Source organism: Canis aureus, chromosome 26 (assembly GCF_053574225.1).
Source record: "Canis aureus isolate CA01 chromosome 26, VMU_Caureus_v.1.0, whole genome shotgun sequence".
Taxonomy (NCBI): domain Eukaryota; kingdom Metazoa; phylum Chordata; class Mammalia; order Carnivora; family Canidae; genus Canis; species Canis aureus.
This window is the reverse complement of record NC_135636.1, coordinates 14398404-14408605: the sequence shown is the minus strand read 5'-3', so window position 1 is coordinate 14408605 and position 10202 is coordinate 14398404. Positions and strand designations below refer to the sequence as shown.

The following is a 10202-nucleotide window of genomic DNA, read 5'->3' as shown; positions in this document are numbered from 1 at the left end:
CTTTCCAACACCACAAATGTACAATTTCATTCTTCTAAAGTTTTTCTCTTTGTTTTTCCTTCCTCTAAATTTTTGGAGATAAATCATAGTTTGGGGGAGTCAAATTTGAACCTCCATTTCAGTATATGACCTATGAAACAATTTGCAGATGAAAAAGGGAGACAAGGAGGAAGTCTCATTCCTGTATTCCAGAGTTTCCCTACCCAAGAAAATCTCAATGGCTGAAGCCATTGGTTGCCATCTCTGCTTTGAAGTCCTGGGACCTAGCTTTGCGCAGTGGCAGTATCGTAGCCAATGAGGTTTATCCGAGGCGCGATTATTGCTAATTGAAGTCCTGGGACCTTTATTCCAAAGTCTTTTGGCTCTGAGACCTTTAAATTACACTGGTCTTATATTAATTCCTAAAGGTCATTTCATAAACACTGAGCTAGTAATAAAAGAAGATCAACTTTCAAAGCAAAAGGAGAAAATATTCACAAACTGTGAAATGTGAGGAGTGTATCAATGAGCAGGATGTTGGGTAGAAGAGTGGAGAGATCCTGACAGGAGTGTTTGAAGGTCTGGGGTCCATTCCCACAGAGTCATTTCTAGGATAATGATAAACCTTTGGGAAACTGTGAAAGGAGTGACACAGGCTTTGTTACCTCTGTCTTCTGTTACTTTTCTGCAGCCACCACCATCATCTTGCTCTGTATTTTCATTCCTGTCTCTCCATCTCTTAACTTGTTTTCATATGGGAAAGAGATGTCAAGTTGGCAGTTGCACGCAGAGATCTGAATTTCAGAAGATATATTTTGAATTATTCATGCCTCAAGGATTGCCTTGGCTGCAGGAAGCAGAGTCATCCAAGACCACCTACTTTCAGAGGCTGCTCCCATGTAGTGACTAATCAATGCTGGAACTCAAAGGCCCAGCCATCTCAGCTTGACTCAGAACAACTCTGAAGACCCATTCTGGCTCCCGTGCTTCCCATGAATTGATGGAGCCTGTTAGCCTCCACACTGCAGCTGATCTTTTCCCTCCATCCACTCCTGCTTCCTACTTTTTTCTCCTACTTCCCTCAGGCATTGATTCTAAGAACACTCCCCAGCAAATATCCTGCAAACCAAATTCCATCTCAGAGTTCCTCCCAGGGAACCCAACCTGCGGGACACTCCCTCGTCTCATTCTTGTCACAGTTATCCTCCTGGGTTCCCTGTTTCCTGACGCCCTGATGGCACTTCCTCCCATTTTCCCAAGAACTAATTTGACAACTCATTCTGCTCAGGAGTTTCCTAGGACCCATTGCTCTAGCCAGTCTCTTTTAGACTCACCACCAACAAACACCCTCCAGTTACTTGCTGAGTCCTTCTAGCGTAGGCTCTATTTTGTGGATCCTGACATAGTGTCTTGGGACAAGGAGAGGACCATATTGTCTGAGGTGGATAAAGAGAGAATGTATGGTAGAAGCATACTGAAACACCCACTGGGTCCACTGAAAGTGGGTAACCACAATCTAGGATAGAGGGTATGACACACCACTAATGGACAAGGCACCACTTAAAATCCTGTGAATGAGACTTTGAATTGCTAAGCCATTACTGAAATAGCAGAGAGGGCACTAGAGTTGTAAGATCTCAGATGAAACTTGGATAGGAAATAGGGATCCCTGGGTGGCACAGCGGTTTAGCACCTGCCTTTGGCCCAGGGTGCGATCCTGGAGACCCGGGATCGAATCCCACATCAGGCTCCCAGTGCATGGAGCCTGCTTCTCCCTCTGCCTGTGTCTCTGCCTCTCTCTCTCTCTCTCTCTCTCTCTCTGTGACTATCATAAATAAATAAAATTTTAAAAAAATAAAAGAAACTTGGATAGGAAATAAAACATATAAAAAATAGTGAAAGGGAATAAAGGGGAAAGGAGAGAAAATGAATGAAAATATCAGTGAGGGTAACAAAACATGAGAGACACCTAACTCTGGGAAACAAACAAGGGGTAGTGGAAAGGGAGGTGGGCAGGGAGTTGGGGTGACTGGGTGATGGGCACTGAGGGGGGCACTTGGCAGGATGAGCACTGGGTGTTATGCTATATGTTGGCAAATTGGACTCCAATTAAAAAAAAAAAAGAAAAGAAAACATTTGTTTTGTTTTCAAAATTGGTTGCTTTTGACAGATTCATTCCAATTTCTGAGCTTGTCAAAGTCTCCCAACTTGTAGATGTATACACAACCTTCTTGTATTATTATTTACTTACTAATATTTAGTCATTTAAAATTACCTTATACTTTATCCATAGGCAGTTTACTTTCTCAATTGAGTAGTGTTGTTTATAAGGTGTCCTATCAACTACTGATTTGGTTTAGTTTCTGGAGATAAATATTTAATGAATAAATATACACAGAAGAGAATGGCCAGACTATGGTGCTAATGTCATGATTTGGGTTTCCAGATCCAGCTGAACCCCAAGACCTACCCCTGAGCTTATAGTTATGTGAGTTAATACATTCTCTATTTTGCTTGTGCCAGTTTGACTTCAGTTTTCAATAAAAAAATTTGTGGTTAGAAAAACCCTGGAATACCATGTGAACTTGGGAAAGTCACTAAATGTCTCTAAACTTGTTTCCCAAGTAGCAAAATGGGAGACTCTGCCTGCCTCATAGGTAGCAGATACTATCATATTCCCTTGAGCATTTCTATCACCTAAATTCCAGCTATCAACATTTCAGACTCTTTGAAGGCCCCTTAGCTAGACTAGGCTCTGCCCCACTCTACAGGTGGTCAGGCAGGTCCCTGAGCAACCCTCAAGTAATAACTAGGATATGAATACTCCAGCTCCCTCAGGCCTCAGGGGGGCTCGCTCTAAAGGGATTGTTCTATGCTGTCTCCAAAAGTACTCTAGTAGAATTAAGCTTTAGCTGTCCATAGTACCTTTATCTATCAACCACCTTGCCCTTTATTGGGTTCTTTTCCTCCTCTCCCATCAGTTTTCTTGGGATCTCATCCCAAATGGATTATAAGCACCCAGATTGCTGTCTCAGAGTTTCTGGGGGAGAAAAATGTTTCTCAGTCAAAATGAAGAAAATTACACCTTTCCAATGTCTGGTAAACTCCAATCTCTCTGTATAATTTGCCTGTGTTCAGGACATTGCTGAATTTTCATTGGTTGAAGTGGTTTAACTCAAGCCATCAGTATATATGTCCCAGCATAAAAGATGTGATAACCACTCTGATGTTGAACCAGTGTTGTTAAGCTATTCATTTTATTTTATACACAGTTGTGTGTATTTTAAAGATAACTCTCCAAAAATGTCCTTTTCAGTAGATTCCACAGATAAAAGGATGAAGGGCCTCTAAACATGCTGCCTTGCTTTAAAAACAGCCGAAAGCACGTGTGCATTTATAGAATCAATTTTATAAACAGCATTAGTGTGAATGAAGCTGGAATATATTCCCACATGATAACTGAGAGTTTCACAGAAATAGGCTGGATGAAAAAGTATTTACTGTGGCTTAGACAGGCTCTCACACATGGGAGGACAAGAAATGAGACGCCTCTTAATAAGCCATCCACAGTCTACAAAACTCACTGCACCTAACACAGGAACGTGAGTGGCAACCAGAGCCTCAAAACAAAGAGTAATCACCATATGGTCCTAGCGTGGGAAGATCGCGGGGCCCTGCTGGTCTTATCAGTGACACCTGTTCTCCCAGCTGGGGCACATTACTGGTGGTGTCATCTTCAAAAGCAAAGGACAGCAAACACAATCCAAAGAAGAATCAGAAATGTGGGCAGATGGGGTTGATGGCTTGATTAGCAGGTCCCTCTACTTTGGGAGCTGGACTGGTGCCATCACATCCTGTTTCCTGTGCTGGTGGTCCCCGGCACTCAGCTTGGCAGTGACCCATCACTTGCAAAGTTGTTGCAGATGGCCAGGAACTTCCTCTCTCACCACAGTCTTCTCCTCCTCTCCCCATTCCACTACTCTTATCCAAAACCACAGCATCTAAGGTTCACTTAACCAGATGCCATTGCTTTATGGATGTCCTCAGACCTACTTGCTCCTCTACCCTACTTTCCACCATTATTTAGAGTATCAGAGTTGCAGATATCCTTAAAATAAAATAATTATGTGAATATATATATACACATATATATGTATATAAACATATACACATACTAGGCAGGTAAGTAGATAATAGAGAAAATAAGTAAATACACTAAAACCTTTAAAATTTAGTTTATTTTTTATAGCTTTATTGATATATAATTGACATATAACATTGCCTAAGTTAAGGTGTACAATGTGTTGGTTTGATATACTTATATACCACAAAATGATTACACCATAGCATTAGCTAACACCTCCTAGCTAATACCTCCATCTCTTTACATAATTACCATTTCTTCTATGTGGTGCAAACACTTAGTATCTACTCTCTTAGCAACTTTCAAGTATGTAATACAAAATTATTAATTATAATCACTATGCAGTACATTATATTCCCAGAACTTAATGATCTTATAGCCAGAATTTTGTATTCCATGACCAACATCTCCCTATTTCTCCAACCACCAGCTCCTAGTAACTACCACTCTACTTTCTCCAGTAGAGATGCAATAAAATTTTAACAATTGGCAAATATGGGAGAAAGATCTATGGAAGTTATTTATAGTATTCTTAAAACCTTACTCTAAGTCTGAAATTATTTCAAAATTTAAAATACAGAGGCAAACCAACCATAAAAGCACTATCATAATTATGATTACAATAATTAGTATTTTCTAATTATTAAAAACCTATTTTTGGAGGCACTTGGGTGGCTCAGTCGGTTAAGCATTTGCCTTTGGCTCAGGTCATGATCCCAGGGCCCTGGGATCAACCCCTGCATTGGGCTCTCTTGCTCATTCTCTCTCTCTCAAATAAAAAAATAAATAAATAAATAAATAAATAAATAAATAAATAAATAAATCTCATTAAAAACCCTATTTTTTAAAGGGCAGAACACTTAAAATCTTCTTTAAAAATTATTTTCCTTTACTCTTCATTTTTATTGAAGTGAGGTTCACACAGCATAAAACTAACCATTTTATTTTACTAATGATTTGATTTGTTTGAGAGAGAGAGGGAGCATGAGGAGGAGAAGGGCAGAAGGAGAGGGAGAAACTCCCTGCTGAACAGGGAGTCTGATGTGAGGCTTGATCCTAGGATCTTGAGATCATGACCTGAACTGAAGTCAGACACTTAACCAACTGAGCCACCCAGGCACCCCAAAACTAACCATTTTAAAATGAATAATTCAGTGGCATTTAATACCTTGACAATGTTGTGCAACCACTGCCTCTATCTAGTTCAAAGCATTTCATCACCCCAAAAAGAAACTCCATACCCATTAAGCAATTATTCCCAATCTTTTCCTTTTCCTGGCTTTTGGCAGTCTGTTCTCTGTCTTTATAAATTAGCCTATTGTGGATATTTCATGTAAATGAAATTAGTCAATATTTGTCTTTTTGTGTCCAGTTTACTTCATTTAGCATAATGTTTTTGAGGTTCATGTGTGTTATGGTATGTATTAGTGCTTCATTCTTTTTTATGGCTAAATAATATTCCATGTATTCATAAATGGCAATTTGACGGGATCCCTGGGTGGCGCAGCGGTTTGGCGCCTGCCTTTGGCCCAGGGCGTGATCCTGGAGACCCAGGATCGAATCCCACGTCAGGCTCCCGGTGCATGGAGCCTGCTTCTCCCTCTGCCTGTGTCTCTGCCTCTCTCTCTCTCTCTCTGTGACTATCATAAATAAATAAAATTAAAAAAAAAATGGCAATTTGTTTACCCATTCATCTACTGACAGATTTTGGCCTATTTCCATCTTTTGGCTATTGTGAGTAGTGATGTTCTGAACATGACTGTACATTTATCAGAATGCCTAAAACTTTGACAGCTGTCAATGTCTATTGGTGACTTAAAATATAATTTCATGCTTGAAGCACACCCAAGCTTAGACTTCTCAGATCCATGAGTAAATTCTCTCTTGTGCTTGAGCTAGATTGGGTTGAGTTTCTGTCAATCTGACAAAATCTTTTTTTTTTTTTTAAGATTTTATTTATTTATTCATGAGAGACACGGAGAGAGAGAGAGAGGCAGACACAGGCAGAGGGAGAAGCAGGCTCCACGCAGGGAGCCAGATGTGGGATTCAATTCCGGGACTCCAGGGTCATGCTCTGGGCCAAAGGCAGACGTTCCTCTGCTGAGCCACCCAGGGATCCCAACTTAACAGAATCTTAACTGATACAAACCTTTATCTTTCACAATGCATGGGGAAAAACATCTGTTCATTAAGAATATCCTTTGAAAACAAAGCTGAATTAAATTTTCTTAAGTGCAAAGGTCTCCTGTCCCCAGAAAACTTGAATAGGAATCTGAAATATTTCTGAACAGGAACAATGAGCTCAACTAAGCACAGAACATTCCTGAACTGTGTCTGCCACCACAAGGGGATAATCATAATGCAATCTTGAACCAGAGGTTTTTGTGTGTGCCAGATTTAAAGAAATTCAAAGCACTTTATTTGTGAAAGAATTATGATCTTAAAAACCAGATCATTCCTAAATCAATGGGTAATCATTTTTAGCAACTTGTCTGAAGTCCCTAAATATAAATGCTGCTCTTTTTATTTCTTCTTTTACCATTTGCTTCCTGCCACTCATCTTTCATCTCTTGTGGTCATTGGAATTTCAGCATTTTCTTTTCAAAAGGCTTTTAGGAATTGCCTTTGGTTTACTTGACGAAATCATGCACCATATACACTTCTTAAAAGGACATCATTTCATCTGATTTTTGTTGAAGAAAAATCAGGCAATTGGAGAATTTATCTGCTTACAACCTATCTTCCACTTAAAAAAACCTGTCATCACCTTCACTTCGTTTTGCTCTCAAGGTCCTTGCCTCAGCCAATTTATTAGGATACAAATTTGGTCTGAGTTCTGTCCAGCTTCCCTCCATGTAACTGCTATGGGTGTATCAATGGTGGGATTTGTATCTCCTTCTGCCTCTTGAATCTGCCATTGTCTTATTTTTCTCTCAGGGCTACTGAGGATTGAGTCAATCAAATCCTTGATTTCCAGAAATGTAATGTTGGTGCAAGACATTCTAATTCAATCTGGCCTGTTCACTTGAATTGATATGAATCTAGGAACAATGGGTAATTTTGGAGAACTATATTTGGCTATATGGTCAGTAAATATGGTCCGGAGAGTAAAAGGAAAGAGGAAGGGAAAGAAGAGAACAAAAATCAGGGGGAGGAGCAGGGAGAGAGGAGACAGGAGAGGGAGAGAAAGAGAAAGAGAAAGATGAGGAAAGATGAGATGAGGGGGCAGGTGGGAATGGAGAAAGAGAGGAGATTTTCTTGGTTTTTATTACTGAAAAGACAAAGGAATTTCATTTCAAGTGATACTTGATCAAGTGGGCCAATGATATCCCCAAGGGTCTGGCTTTTTTCATCCCTTCTTTATGATGAGGTCAAAATGGTTGCCACAGCCTTCAAAATTATTTGCTTTCTTTCATCCAAAAGAAAAGAGATCCAAAATTCCCACTGAAGTCCCATGACTCAAGCTAATTAGACTGACATAAGTCTCATGTCCATCTCTACATCAATCACTGTGGTGGGAGGGAGCCTGGGGAAGAGGAGTAGGAATTGAGATGGCCTAAGTCGATTGGATGAGTATAGGTCAAATGTCCCATCCCTAGAGTAGAGCTGGAGTCACAGCTCCCAGATCCATACAGATTCCCACTGAGAAACCTGGAAACGTTGGCAAGTAGGCAGGAGGGAAGTGCATGCTCGGAAGAGAGCCAGTGAATGTTCATCATGTTCATTCTCTCGTTTGGCTTCTGATATTTACAGCCAAAGAATGTTAGCTAAGATATCTGACTAGAATAGTGAAGACAGAAAAACTAAAGGTGTCCTGAATTTCCAGGGAAAGGTTGGTCACAGTGGGGGTGATATCATATGGACACTTAGTTCATACAAAAGGACAATATGGCTTAAATGGCTTGGGTGGCTCTGCTCACCATTCCACTGTCCATGTGAGATGGCAGATGTCAGCAGCTCTCCCCTCGGCCTGTCTTGGCTTGTCTCCCCCCGCCCCCTCCCCGCCCATGGTGTGAGCATCTTGTCAAACGTAATATGATTCTAGTATACACATAAAAGATGGCCCTGTGCCAGCCCCTGCTTTAACAGGTACTCAACAGAAGAAACAGAAATAGGGGAAGGAAGAACTGACCGAACACCACTTAATGAGAATGTCACTCTCAAATGTGTCATTGACAGAGGACTTTCAAAGGTAACTTACCTAAAGGGCTTTCAAGGAACATTTTTCTAAGACACTTCTGAGGGAAATTTTGCTTATTTATAAGATATGATTCTGTCTTATCCAAACAGATAACTATCACCCATGTGGAGCTGGCCAGTAGGAACATAACCCATTTTTGATGATTTGATCCATATTCACCAGTTATTTATTTTTTTTTTAATTTTTATTTATTTAAGATAGAGAGAGAGAGAGAGAGAGGCAGAGACATAGGCAGAGGGAGAAGCAGGCTCCATGCACCGGGAGCCCGATGTGGGATTCGATCCCGGGTCTCCAGGATCGCGCCCTGGGCCAAAGGCAGGCGCTAAACTGCTGCGCCACCCAGGGATCCCTTCACCAGTTATTTAAATAGTCTCAGTACTTTGCACATGGTGAGAGCTTGATAAATACGGTGAAATAAATATAATTGATTTAGGCAAAATGGCTTTACCCAGTGACATGGCTTGGTGAGAGAATCTGAGGAATGTCCTCAGGATGTCTTCTCTTGGTATGAACCAGCATGCTTGAATGCCGTTTGGGGGCATTTCATGGTGGTTTAGTGCACAGAGAAAGGTGTCCTAACTCTAATTCCATTTCTTCTATGAACTATTCCTGTGACCTGGGAGACATTACATAATTTCTTTGAGTCTCAGGTTTCTCCTGGTGGAATGGGAAAAAAAAAAATGCTTACTCCACTTGTTTTTCAGAGTTATTAAAAATCAGTGGCCTGTGTTCTCTTGGCAGCTGCTTTATGTCTTTTAGGGCAGAATGAATGCTATACAGAAGGAAAAACATTCAGATGAAAAATATGTTGGTGTCTCCAGAGATATTCAGTGAACAATGTATCCTGCCTAATTCACTCTTGGATGTTAAAAATATAACCCAGTACAAAAATACAACCCAATAGAATAGTAAGCTCAGATTCTCCAGAACTCCACAACAGTTCTAATGAAGACAGGATTTCTAGTGCTCTGTTGCCAACTCCTAGCTTATGACCTTCAACCCCAAAAGCTCAGGAAAGGTATAAATTATGAAAAGTAGTCTCTGCTCTCCAGAGCAAAGCATAATGCTAAATCAAACAATGAAAGAGACATGGGAGCTAAATTTTCCAAGCAGAAAAAGTAAATATAACAAGACATATATATAGTGAATTTGGATGGCATGATATATAGTGAAATGGAATGACTAAACCTCTTCTTCTGGTGAATTTATTTTACAGGTTAAAAATTAAAAAGTTACATCTTTTCTGCTTCAGTCTAAGTCCCATTCTCAGGTAATCATGTGCCTCTCTCAAGAATCCAACAAAAGCTTGTAAAATTAACAATCTGTCTTCTATCCACTAAAGGGACTGGTTTCATTACTTTCTATTGTTCTGAGGGATGTAGCTAAAAGTATATGTATGTATCTCCAAGGACCCAAGATGTCCTCTCTTGGTATGAACCGAGCAGAAATGGTTGTGTATGTCCACCACAGACATATTCAAAAATGTTTATAGCAGGGATCCCTGGGTGGCGCAGCGGTTTGGCGCCTGCCTTTGGCCCAGGGCGCGATCCTGGAGACCCAGGATCGAATCCCACATCGGGCTCCCGGTGCATGGAGCCTGCTTCTCCCTCTGCCTGTGTCTCTGCCTCTCTCTCTCTCTCTGTAACTATCATAAATAAATAAAAATTAAAAAAAAATGTTTATAGCAGTACTATTTGTAACAGCCCCAAAGTAGAAACAGGTAGGTATTTAACTCTTCATCTTTATTCTCTATTATTTTAGCATTTGAAAACTAGGAAATTAGATTAGTCATACAGAACCCAAGTAAAGTGAGAATGTAGTTAATGGAAAGTTTTATTTGATTCTAGAATGACGTATACAATGTGTGTGTGTGTGTGT

The 10202-nt window shown here is 40.3% G+C and overlaps 1 pseudogene; it reads left to right on the top strand.

The window, feature by feature from the left end:
- Positions 1-265: 265 nt before the first annotated feature.
- Positions 266-334, top strand: LOC144298960 (U4 spliceosomal RNA; annotated as a pseudogene).
- Positions 335-10202: the final 9868 nt, after the last annotated feature.